Source organism: Lissotriton helveticus, chromosome 1_2 (assembly GCF_964261635.1).
Source record: "Lissotriton helveticus chromosome 1_2, aLisHel1.1, whole genome shotgun sequence".
In the NCBI taxonomy this organism is placed as follows: domain Eukaryota; kingdom Metazoa; phylum Chordata; class Amphibia; order Caudata; family Salamandridae; genus Lissotriton; species Lissotriton helveticus.
This window is the reverse complement of record NC_136058.1, coordinates 336958207-336969976: the sequence shown is the minus strand read 5'-3', so window position 1 is coordinate 336969976 and position 11770 is coordinate 336958207. Positions and strand designations below refer to the sequence as shown.

At 42.2% G+C, this 11770-nt stretch overlaps 15 non-coding genes across 15 annotated transcripts; all 15 read left to right on the top strand.

Moving 5' to 3' along the window:
* Positions 1 to 2102: 2102 nt before the first annotated feature.
* On the top strand, positions 2103 to 2175 carry TRNAA-AGC (transfer RNA alanine (anticodon AGC)). Its single transcript has one exon. It is a non-coding gene; the product is annotated as a tRNA-Ala (tRNA).
* Positions 2176 to 3213: 1038 nt separating this feature from the next.
* On the top strand, positions 3214 to 3286 carry TRNAK-CUU (transfer RNA lysine (anticodon CUU)). The gene has a single exon. It is a non-coding gene; the product is annotated as a tRNA-Lys (tRNA).
* A 769-nt stretch (positions 3287 to 4055) lies between these two features.
* TRNAK-CUU (transfer RNA lysine (anticodon CUU)) lies at positions 4056 to 4128 on the top strand. The gene has a single exon. It is a non-coding gene; the product is annotated as a tRNA-Lys (tRNA).
* Positions 4129 to 4740: 612 nt separating this feature from the next.
* On the top strand, positions 4741 to 4813 carry TRNAK-CUU (transfer RNA lysine (anticodon CUU)). The gene has a single exon. It is a non-coding gene; the product is annotated as a tRNA-Lys (tRNA).
* A 344-nt stretch (positions 4814 to 5157) lies between these two features.
* TRNAA-AGC (transfer RNA alanine (anticodon AGC)) lies at positions 5158 to 5230 on the top strand. Its single transcript has one exon. It is a non-coding gene; the product is annotated as a tRNA-Ala (tRNA).
* Positions 5231 to 5582: 352 nt separating this feature from the next.
* Positions 5583 to 5655, top strand: TRNAK-CUU (transfer RNA lysine (anticodon CUU)). Its single transcript has one exon. It is a non-coding gene; the product is annotated as a tRNA-Lys (tRNA).
* A 613-nt stretch (positions 5656 to 6268) lies between these two features.
* On the top strand, positions 6269 to 6341 carry TRNAK-CUU (transfer RNA lysine (anticodon CUU)). The gene has a single exon. It is a non-coding gene; the product is annotated as a tRNA-Lys (tRNA).
* Positions 6342 to 6672: 331 nt separating this feature from the next.
* TRNAA-AGC (transfer RNA alanine (anticodon AGC)) lies at positions 6673 to 6745 on the top strand. The gene has a single exon. It is a non-coding gene; the product is annotated as a tRNA-Ala (tRNA).
* A 352-nt stretch (positions 6746 to 7097) lies between these two features.
* Positions 7098 to 7170, top strand: TRNAK-CUU (transfer RNA lysine (anticodon CUU)). The gene has a single exon. It is a non-coding gene; the product is annotated as a tRNA-Lys (tRNA).
* Positions 7171 to 7782: 612 nt separating this feature from the next.
* On the top strand, positions 7783 to 7855 carry TRNAK-CUU (transfer RNA lysine (anticodon CUU)). Its single transcript has one exon. It is a non-coding gene; the product is annotated as a tRNA-Lys (tRNA).
* Positions 7856 to 8624: 769 nt separating this feature from the next.
* On the top strand, positions 8625 to 8697 carry TRNAK-CUU (transfer RNA lysine (anticodon CUU)). The gene has a single exon. It is a non-coding gene; the product is annotated as a tRNA-Lys (tRNA).
* Positions 8698 to 10137: 1440 nt separating this feature from the next.
* Positions 10138 to 10210, top strand: TRNAK-CUU (transfer RNA lysine (anticodon CUU)). Its single transcript has one exon. It is a non-coding gene; the product is annotated as a tRNA-Lys (tRNA).
* Positions 10211 to 10822: 612 nt separating this feature from the next.
* TRNAK-CUU (transfer RNA lysine (anticodon CUU)) lies at positions 10823 to 10895 on the top strand. The gene has a single exon. It is a non-coding gene; the product is annotated as a tRNA-Lys (tRNA).
* Positions 10896 to 11239: 344 nt separating this feature from the next.
* TRNAA-AGC (transfer RNA alanine (anticodon AGC)) lies at positions 11240 to 11312 on the top strand. The gene has a single exon. It is a non-coding gene; the product is annotated as a tRNA-Ala (tRNA).
* Positions 11313 to 11664: 352 nt separating this feature from the next.
* TRNAK-CUU (transfer RNA lysine (anticodon CUU)) lies at positions 11665 to 11737 on the top strand. The gene has a single exon. It is a non-coding gene; the product is annotated as a tRNA-Lys (tRNA).
* The last annotated feature ends 33 nt before the right edge of the window (positions 11738 to 11770 follow it).

Here is an 11770-nt window from a genome sequence, read left to right as displayed (position 1 = left end):
GCCAACGGCATGCCGGAGTTCCCAGGACAGGCTCCACGGGTCCCGGGCGTCCGGGGCTCCCTTCCCCGGTCCGACGGCTTGTCAGAGTGCCCAGGACGGGCTCCACGGCTCCTGGGCGTCCGGGGTTCCCTTCCCCGGGTCAGCGGCATGTCAGAGTGCCCAGGACGAGTTCCACGGGTCCCGGGCAGTCCTCCCCCGGGCGTCCGGGGCTCCCTTCCCCGGGCCGTCGGCAGGTCAGAGTGCCCAGGACGGGCTCCATGGGTCCCGGACAGTCCTCCCCCCGGGCGTCCGGGGCTCCCTTCCCCGGGCAGACGGCAGGTCAGAGTGCCCAGGACGGGCTCCACGGGTCCCGGGCAGTCCTCCCCCCGGGCGTCCGGCGCTCCCTTCTCCAGGCCGATGGCAGGTCAGAGTGACCAGGACGGGCTCCACGGGTCCCGGGCAGTCCTCTCCCGGGCGTACGTGGTTGTCCGACAGATTCGGGCAGATGTGCTTTTACGAACCGGATCGGAATCGGCCCAAATAATAATAATAATAATAATAATAATAATCCACATTTGTAAGGCGCACAATCACCCGTAAGGGTCTCTAGGCGCTAGGGGCCGTTGGGAAGATTAAGCAAGCTATTGCCCAGAGTCACATGGTGCTGGGCTAATCTGCCGCCGGTGCCGGGGATCGAACCGTGATCCCCAGATTCCAGAGTCAGCCGCCCTAGCCGCGGCGCCAGCTATTTCCCAGAGTCACGTGGTGCTGGGCTAATCTGCGGCCGGTGCCGGGGATCGAACCCTGATCTCTGGGATGCTCGAGGGTTACTACGCGCTCTACAAAAACCTTAAATAAAAAAATCTCCAGATTCCGGAGTCAGCCGCCCTAGCCGCGGCGCCAGCTATTTCCCAGAGTCACCTGGTGCTGGGCTAATCTGCGGCCGGTGCCGGGGATCGAACCGTGATCTCCAGATTCCGGAGTCAGCCTCCCTAGCCGCGGCGCCAGCTATTTCCCAGAGTCACGTGGTGCTGGGCTAATCTGCGGCCGGTGCCGGGAATCGAACCCTGATCTCTGGGATGCTCGAGGGTTACTACGCGCTCTACAAAAACCTTAAATAAAAAAATCTCCAGATTCCGGAGTCAGCCGCCCTAGCCGCGGCGCCAGCTATTTCCCAGAGTCACCTGGTGCTGGGCTAATCTGCCGCCGGTGCCGGGGATCGAACCGTGATCCCCAGATGGGGATATCCCAAAAATCTGGCATGGATACGGCCCGCCAGGACTGGTTTGGGCACCCCTGCCCTAAGTGGAGGTAAGGCATCAGTTAGGAGTGAACTGAACACTCATGTAATGGGCAATTTGACGTCAAATAAAGTGTCGTAGGCATTAACATTACTTTTGAAATGTTATTCTGAGGGAGCACACAGGGGAATTAGCTCAAATGGTAGAGCGCTCGCTTAGCATGCGAGAGGTAGCGGGATTGATGCCCGCATTCTCCATTCTAAAATGTACATACATTTTATTTTTAACTTGTCATTGCCAAGCTTGTTGCATAGTAAGAACAGATAAATCACAGATGGCTTTCATATATGGTCCACTGAGGGATCTATAAATGATAAGTTCCTTGAAAAACAAGAGTTGAGGAATATCCAGGAACTGGTTTTCTTAATGAAAAACGATCAGTTTGCATACTATTTTAAAGAGGGAACCCGGCTAGCTCAGTCGATAGAGCATGAGACTCTTAATCTCAGGGTCGTGGGTTAGAGCCCCACGTTGGGCGAAAACGAGTAATTTTTGCAGGATTATTGCATTGGATCTCATAATATGGCAATTAATGTTGCATTAGACATGCAATAACTCCCAAAAATTGTATATCTTTGGTTTCCCATTGGTGGGAAATGTAACTTCAAGATTAGGTAGGGCATTAGTCTAGATTAACATACAGCGATATTACTCCTATTCAAGTACTAAACAGGCCAACCTGAACTGTAAAACATCCCCTAAGTGGAGGTAAGGCATCAGTTAGGAGTGAACTGAACACTCATGTAATGGGCAATTTGACGTCAAATAAAGTGTGGAAGGCATTAACATTACTTTTGAAATGTTATTCTGAGGGAGCACACAGGGGAATTAGCTCAAATGGTAGAGCGCTCGCTTAGCATGCGAGAGGTAGCGGGATCGATGCCCGCATTCTCCATTCTAAAATGTACATACATTTTATTTTTAACTTGTCATTGCCAAGCTTGTTGCATAGTAAGAACAGATAAATCACAGATGGCTTTCATATATGGTCCCATCATAACAACTAAAGGGGTTTTATCAAAAGGGTTTAGGTATTCGTTAGCTTGTGAGAGCAATTTGAGTTCCTATGCAATCTCACAATGACATTTCCACAACTTCCATTTCAATTTTGTCTCCTTTTACTTGACACTCTGTCCACTGAGGGATCTATAAATGATAAGTTCCTTGAAAAACAAGAGTTGAGGAATATCCAGGAACTGGTTTTCTTAATGAAAAACGATCAGTTTGCATTCTACTTTAAAGAGGGAGCCCGGCTAGCTCAGTCGGTACAGCATGAGACTCTTAATCTCAGGGTCGTGGGTTCGAGCCCCATGGTTGGGCGAAAACGAGTAATTTTTGCAGGATTATTGCATTGGATCTCATAATATGGCAATTAATCTTGCATTAGACATGCAATAACTCCCAAAAATTGTATATCTTTGGTTTCCCATTGGTGGGAAATGTAACTTCAAGATTAGGTAGGGCATTAGTCAGCGATATTACTCCTATTCAAGTACTAAACAGGCCAACCTGAACTGTAAAACATCCCCTAAGTGGAGGTAAGGCATCAGTTAGGAGTGAACTGAACACTCATGTAATGGGCAATTTGACGTCAAATAAAGTGTCGTAGGCATTAACATTACTTTTGAAATGTTATTCTGAGGGAGCACACAGGGGAATTAGCTCAAATGGTAGAGCGCTCGCTTAGCATGCGAGAGGTAGCGGGATTGATGCTCGCATTCTCCATTCAAAAATGTACATACATTTTATTTTTAACTTGTCATTGCCAAGCTTGTTGCATAGTAAGAACAGATAAATCACAGATGGCTTTCATATATGGTCCACTGAGGGATCTATAAATGATAAGTTCCTTGAAAAACAAGATTTGAGGAATATCCAGGAACTGGTTTTCTTAATGAAAAACGATCAGTTTGCATACTACTTTAAAGAGGGAGCCCGGCTAGCTCAGTCGGTAGAGCATGAGACTCTTAATCTCAGGGTCCTGGGTTCGAGCCCCACGTTGGGCGAAAACGAGTAATTTTTGCAGGATTATTGCATTGGATCTCATAATATGGCAATTAATCTTGCATTAGACATGCAATAACTCCCAAAAATTGTATATCTTTGGTTTCCCATTGGTGGGAAATGTAACTTCAAGATTAGGTAGGGCATTAGTCTAGATTAACATACAGCGATATTACTCCTATTCAAGTACTAAACAGGCCAACCTGAACTGTAAAACATCCCCTAAGTGGAGGTAAGGCATCAGTTAGGAGTGAACTGAACACTCATGTAATGGGCAATTTGACGTCAAATAAAGTGTCGTAGGCATTAACATTACTTTTGAAATGTTATTCTGAGTGAGCACACAGGGGAATTAGCTCAAATGGTAGAGCGCTCGCTTAGCATGCGAGAGGTAGCGGGATTGATGCCCGCATTCTCCATTCTAAAATGTACATACATTTTATTTTTAACTTGTCATTGTCAAGCTTGTTGCATAGTAAGAACAGATAAATCACAGATGGCTTTCATATATGGTCACATCATAACAACTAAAGGGGTTTTATCAAAAGGGTTTAGGTATTCGTTAGCTTGTGAGAGCAATTTGAGTTCTTATACAATCTCACAATGACATTTCCACAACTTCCATTTCAATTTTGTCTCCTTTTACTTGACACTCTGTCCACTGAGGGATCTATAAATGATAAGTTCCTTGAAAAACAAGAGTTGAGGAATATCCAGGAACTGGTTTTCTTAATGAAAAACAATCAGTTTGCATTCTACTTTAAAGAGGGAGCCCGGCTAGCTCAGTCGGTAGAGCATGAGACTCTTAATCTCAGGGTCGTGGGTTCGAGCGCCACGTTGGGCGAAAACGAGTAATTTTTGCAGGATTATTGCATTGGATCTCATAATATGGCAATTAATCTTGCATTAGACATGCAATAACTCCCAAAAGTTGTATATCTTTGGTTTCCCATTGGTGGGAAATGTAACTTCAAGATTAGGTAGGGCATTAGTCAGCGATATTACTCCTATTCAAGTACTAAACAGGCCAACCTGAACTGTAAAACATCCCCTAAGTGGAGGTAAGGCATCAGTTAGGAGTGAACTGAACACTCATGTAATGGGCAATTTGACGTCAAATAAAGTGTCGTAGGCATTAACATTACTTTTGAAATGTTATTCTGAGGGAGCACACAGGGGAATTAGCTCAAATGGTAGAGCGCTCGCTTAGCATGCGAGAGGTAGCGGGATTGATGCCCGCATTCTCCATTCTAAAATGTACATACATTTTATTTTTAACTTGTCATTGCCAAGCTTGTTGCATAGTAAGAACAGATAAATCACAGATGGCTTTCATATATGGTCCACTGAGGGTTCTATAAATGATAAGTTCCTTGAAAAACAAGAGTTGAGGAATATCCAGGAACTGGTTTTCTAAATGAAAAACGATCAGTTTGCATACTACTTTAAAGAGGGAGCCTGGCTAGCTCAGTCGGTAGAGCATGAGACTCTTAATCTCAGGGTCGTGGGTTCGAGCCCCACGTTGGGCGAAAACGAGTAATTTTTGCAGGATTATTGCATTGGATCTCATAATATGGCAATTAATCTTGCATTAGACATGCAATAACTCCCAAAAATTGTATATCTTTGGTTTCCCATTGGTGGGAAATGTAACTTCAAGATTAGGTAGGGCATTAGTCTAGATTAACATACAGCGATATTACTCCTATTCAAGTACTAAACAGGCCAACCTGAACTGTAAAACATCCCCTAAGTGGAGGTAAGGCATCAGTTAGGAGTGAACTGAACATTCATGTAATGGGCAATTTGACGTCAAATAAAGTGTGGAAGGCATTAACATTACTTTTGAAATGTTATTCTGAGGGAGCACACAGGGGAATTAGCTCAAATGGTAGAGCGCTCGCTTAGCATGCGAGAGGTAGCGGGATCGATGCCCGCATTCTCCATTCTAAAATGTACATACATTTTATTTTTAACTTGTCATTGCCAAGCTTGTTGCATAGTAAGAACAGATAAATCACAGATGGCTTTCATATATGGTCACATCATAACAACTAAAGGGGTTTTATCAAAAGGGTTTAGGTATTCGTTAGCTTGTGAGAGCAATTTGAGTTCTTATGCAATCTCACAATGACATTTCCACAACTTCCATTTCAATTTTGTCTCCTTTTACTTGACACTCTGTCCACTGAGGGATCTATAAATGATAAGTTCCTTGAAAAACAAGAGTTGAGGAATATCCAGGAACTGGTTTTCTTAATGAAAAACGATCAGTTTGCATTCTACTTTAAAGAGGGAGCCCGGCTAGCTCAGTCGGTAGAGCATGAGACTCTTAATCTCAGGGTCGTGGGTTCGAGCCCCACGTTGGGCGAAAATGAGTAATTTTTGAAGGATTATTGCATTGGATCTCATAATATGGCAATTAATCTTGCATTCGACATGCAATAACTCCCAAAAATTGTATATCTTTGGTTTCCCATTGGTGGGAAATGTAACTTCAAGATTAGGTAGGGCATTAGTTAGCGATATTACTCCTATTCAAGTACTAAACAGGCCAACCTGAACTGTAAAACATCCCCTAAGTGGAGGTAAGGCATCAGTTAGGAGTGAACTGAACACTCATGTAATGGGCAATTTGACGTCAAATAAAGTGTCGTAGGCATTAACATTACTTTTGAAATGTTATTCTGAGGGAGCACACAGGGGAATTAGCTCAAATGGTACAGCGCTCGCTTTGCATGTGAGAGGTAGCGGGATTGATGCCCGCATTCTCCATTCTAAAATGTACATACATTTTATTTTTAACTTGTCATTGCCAAGCTTGTTGCATAGTAAGAACAGATAAATCACAGATGGCTTTCATATATGGTCCACTGAGGGATCTATAAATGATAAGTTCCTTGAAAAACAAGAGTTGAGGAATATCCAGGAACTGGTTTTCTTACATGAAAAACGATCAGTTTGCATACTACTTTAAAGAGGCAGCCCGGCTAGCTCAGTCGGTAGAGCATGAGACTCTTAATCTCAGGGTCGTGGGTTCGAGCCCCACGTTGGGCGAAAACGAGTAATTTTTGAAGGATTATTGCATTGGATCTCATAATATGGCAATTAATCTTGCATTAGACATGCAATAACTCCCAAAAATTGTATATCTTTGGTTTCCCATTGGTGGGAAATGTAACTTCAAGATTAGGTAGGGCATTAGTTAGCGATATTACTCCTATTCAAGTACTAAACAGGCCAACCTGAACTGTAAAACATCCCCTAAGTGGAGGTAAGGCATCAGTTAGGAGTGAACTGAACACTCATGTAATGGGCAATTTGACGTCAAATAAAGTGTGGAAGGCATTAACATTACTTTTGAAATGTTATTCTGAGGGAGCACACAGGGGAATTAGCTCAAATGGTAGAGCGCTCGCTTAGCATGCGAGAGGTAGCGGGATCGATGCCCGCATTCTCCATTCTAAAATGTACATACATTTTATTTTTAACTTGTCATTGCCAAGCTTGTTGCATAGTAAGAACAGATAAATCACAGATGGCTTTCATATATGGTCACATCATAACAACTAAAGGGGTTTTATCAAAAGGGTTTAGGTATTCGTTAGCTTGTGAGAGCAATTTGAGTTCTTATGCAATCTCACAATGACATTTCCACAACTTCCATTTCAATTTTGTCTCCTTTTACTTGACACTCTGTCCACTGAGGGATCTATAAATGATAAGTTCCTTGAAAAACAAGAGTTGAGGAATATCCAGGAACTGGTTTTCTTAATGAAAAACGATCAGTTTGCATTCTACTTTAAAGAGGGAGCCCGGCTAGCTCAGTCGTTAGAGCATGAGACTCTTAATCTCAGGGTCGTGGGTTCGAGCCCCACGTTGGGCGAAAACGAGTACTTTTTGCAGGATTATTGCATTGGATCTCATAATATGGCAATTAATCTTGCATTAGACATGCAATAACTCCCAAAAATTGTATATCTTTGGTTTCCCATTGGTGGGAAATGTAACTTCAAGATTAGGTAGGGCATTAGTCAGCGATATTACTCCTATTCAAGTACTAAACAGGCCAACCTGAACTGTAAAACATCCCCTAAGTGGAGGTAAGGCATCAGTTAGGAGTGAACTGAACACTCATGTAATGGGCAATTTGACGTCAAATAAAGTGTCGTAGGCATTAACATTACTTTTGAAATGTTATTCTGAGGGAGCACACAGGGGAATTAGCTCAAATGGTAGAGCGCTCGCTTAGCATGCGAGAGGTAGCGGGATTGATGCCCGCATTCTCCATTCTAAAATGTACATACATTTTATTTTTAACTTGTCATTGCCAAGCTTGTTGCATAGTAAGAACAGATAAATCACAGATGGCTTTCATATATGGTCCACTGAGGGATCTATAAATGATAAGTTCCTTGAAAAACAAGAGTTGAGGAATATCCAGGAACTGGTTTTCTTAATGAAAAACGATCAGTTTGCATACTACTTTAAAGAGGGAGCCCGGCTAGCTCAGTCGGTAGAGCATGAGACTCTTAATCTCAGGGTCGTGGGTTCGAGCCCCACGTTGGGCGAAAACGAGTAATTTTTGCAGGATTATTGCATTGGATCTCATAATATGGCAATTAATCTTGCATTAGACATGCAATAACTCCCAAAAATTGTATATCTTTGGTTTCCCATTGGTGGGAAATGTAACTTCAAGATTAGGTAGGGCATTAGTCTAGATTAACATACAGCGATATTACTCCTATTCAAGTACTAAACAGGCCAACCTGAACTGTAAAACATCCCCTAAGTGGAGGTAAGGCATCAGTTAGGAGTGAACTGAACACTCATGTAATGGGCAATTTGACATCAAATAAAGTGTCGTAGGCATTAACATTACTTTTGAAATGTTATTCTGAGGGAGCACACAGGGGAATTAGCTCAAATGGTAGAGCGCTCGCTTAGCATGCGAGAGGTAGCGGGATTGATGCCCGCGTTCTCCATTCTAAAATGTACATACATTTTATTTTTAACTTGTCATTGCCAAGCTTGTTGCATAGTAAGAACAGATAAATCACAGATGGCTTTCATATATGGTCACATCATAACAACTAAAGGGGTTTTATCAAAAGGGTTTAGGTATTCGTTAGCTTGTGAGAGCAATTTGAGTTCTTATGCAATCTCACAATGACATTTCCACAACTTCCATTTCAATTTTGTCTCCTTTTACTTGACACTCTGTCCACTGAGGGATCTATAAATTATAAGTTCCTTGAAAAACAAGAGTTGAGGAATATCCAGGAACTGGTTTTCTTAATGAAAAACGATCAGTTTGCATTCTACTTTAAAGAGGGAGCCCGGCTAGCTCAGTCGGTAGAGCATGAGACTCTTAATCTCAGGGTCGTGGGTTCGAGCCCCACGTTGGGCGAAAACGAGTAATTTTTGCAGGATTATTGCATTGGATCTCATAATATGGCAATTAATCTTGCATTAGACATGCAATAACTACCAAAAATTGTATATCTTTGGTTTCCCATTGGTGGGAAATGTAACTTCAAGATTAGGTAGGGCATTAGTCAGCGATATTACTCCTATTCAAGTACTAAACAGGCCAACCTGAACTGTAAAACATCCCCTAAGTGGAGGTAAGGCATCAGTTAGGAGTGAACTGAACACTCATGTAATGGACAATTTGACGTCAAATAAAGTGTCGTAGGCATTAACATTACTTTTGAAATGTTATTCTGATGGAGCACAAAGGGGAATTAGCTCAAATGGTAGAGCGCTCGCTTAGCATGCGAGAGGTAGCGGGATTGATGCCCGCATTCTCCATTCTAAAATGTACATACATTTTATTTTTAACTTGTCATTGCCAAGCTTGTTGCATAGTAAGAACAGATAAATCACAGATGGCTTTCATATATGGTCACATCATAACAACTAAAGGGGTTTTATCAAAAGGGTTTAGGTATTCGTTAGCTTGTGAGAGCAATTTGAGTTCTTATGCAATCTCACAATGACATTTCCACAACTTCCATTTCAATTAAGTCTCCTTTTACTTGACACTCTGTCCACTGAGGGATCTATAAATGATAAGTTCCTTGAAAAACAAGAGTTGAGGAATATCCAGGAACTGGTTTTCTTAATGAAAAACGATCAGTTTGCATTCTACTTTAAAGAGGGAGCCCGGCTAGCTCAGTCGGTGGAGCATGAGACTCTTAATCTCAGGGTCGTGGGTTCGAGCCCATGTTGGGCGAAAACGAGTAATTTTTGCAGGATTATTGCATTGGATCTCATAATATGGCAATTAATCTTGCATTAGACATGCAATAACTCCCAAAAATTGTATATCTTTGGTTTCCCATTGGTGGGAAATGTAACTTCAAGATTAGGTAGGGCATTAGTCAGCGATATTACTCCTATTCAAGTACTAAACAGGCCAACCTGAACTGTAAAACATCCCCTAAGTGGAGGTAAGGCATCAGTTAGGAGTGAACTGAACACTCATGTAATGGGCAATTTGACGTCAAATAAAGTGTCGTAGGCATTAACATTACTTTTGAAATGTTATTCTGATGGAGCACACAGGGGAATTAGCTCAAATGGTAGAGCGCTCGCTTAGCATGCGAGAGGTAGCGGGATTGATGCCCGCATTCTCCATTCTAAAATGTACATACATTTTATTTTTAACTTGTCATTGCCAAGCTTGTTGCATAGTAAGAACAGATAAATCACAGATGGCTTTCATATATGGTCCACTGAGGGATCTATAAATGATAAGTTACTTGAAAAACAAGAGTTGAGGAATATCCAGGAACTGGTTTTCTTAATGAAAAACGATCAGTTTGCATACTACTTTAAAGAGGGAGCCCGGCTAGCTCAGTCGGTAGAGCATGAGACTCTTAATCTCAGGGTCCTGGGTTCGAGCCCCACGTTGGGCGAAAACGAGTAATTTTTGCAGGATTATTGCATTGGATCTCATAATATGGCAATTAATCTTGCATTAGACATGCAATAACTCCCAAAAGTTGTATATCTTTGGTTTCCCATTGGTGGGAAATGTAACTTCAAGATTAGGTAGGGCATTAGTCAGCGATATTACTCCTATTCAAGTACTAAACAGGCCAACCTGAACTGTAAAACATCCCCTAAGTGGAGGTAAGGCATCAGTTAGGAGTGAACTGAACACTCATGTAATGGGCAATTTGACGTCAAATAAAGTGTCGTAGGCATTAACATTACTTTTGAAATGTTATTCTGAGGGAGCACACAGGGGAATTAGCTCAAATGGTAGAGCGCTCGCTTAGCATGCGAGAGGTAGCGGGATTGATGCCCGCATTCTCCATTCTAAAATGTACATACATTTTATTTTTAACTTGTCATTGCCAAGCTTGTTGCATAGTAAGAACAGATAAATCACAGATGGCTTTCATATATGGTCCACTGAGGGTTCTATAAATGATAAGTTCCTTGAAAAACAAGAGTTGAGGAATATCCAGGAACTGGTTTTCTAAATGAAAAACGATCAGTTTGCATACTACTTTAAAGAGGGAGCCCGGCTAGCTCAGTCGGTAGAGCATGAGACTCTTAATCTCAGGGTCGTGGGTTCGAGCCCCACGTTGGGCGAAAACGAGTAATTTTTGCAGGATTATTGCATTGGATCTCATAATATGGCAATTAATCTTGCATTAGACATGCAATAACTCCCAAAAATTGTATATCTTTGGTTTCCCATTGGTGGGAAATGTAACTTCAAGATTAGGTAGGGCATTAGTCTAGATTAACATACAGCGATATTACTCCTATTCAAGTACTAAACAGGCCAACCTGAACTGTAAAACATCCCCTAAGTGGAGGTAAGGCATCAGTTAGGAGTGAACTGAACATTCATGTAATGGGCAATTTGACGTCAAATAAAGTGTGGAAGGCATTAACATTACTTTTGAAATGTTATTCTGAGGGAGCACACAGGGGAATTAGCTCAAATGGTAGAGCGCTCGCTTAGCATGCGAGAGGTAGCGGGATCGATGCCCGCATTCTCCATTCTAAAATGTACATACATTTTATTTTTAACTTGTCATTGCCAAGCTTGTTGCATAGTAAGAACAGATAAATCACAGATGGCTTTCATATATGGTCACATCATAACAACTAAAGGGGTTTTATCAAAAGGGTTTAGGTATTCGTTAGCTTGTGAGAGCAATTTGAGTTCTTATGCAATCTCACAATGACATTTCCACAACTTCCATTTCAATTTTGTCTCCTTTTACTTGACACTCTGTCCACTGAGGGATCTATAAATGATAAGTTCCTTGAAAAACAAGAGTTGAGGAATATCCAGGAACTGGTTTTCTTAATGAAAAACGATCAGTTTGCATTCTACTTTAAAGAGGGAGCCCGGCTAGCTCAGTCGGTAGAGCATGAGACTCTTAATCTCAGGGTCGTGGGTTCGAGCCCCACGTTGGGCGAAAATGAGTAATTTTTGAAGGATTATTGCATTG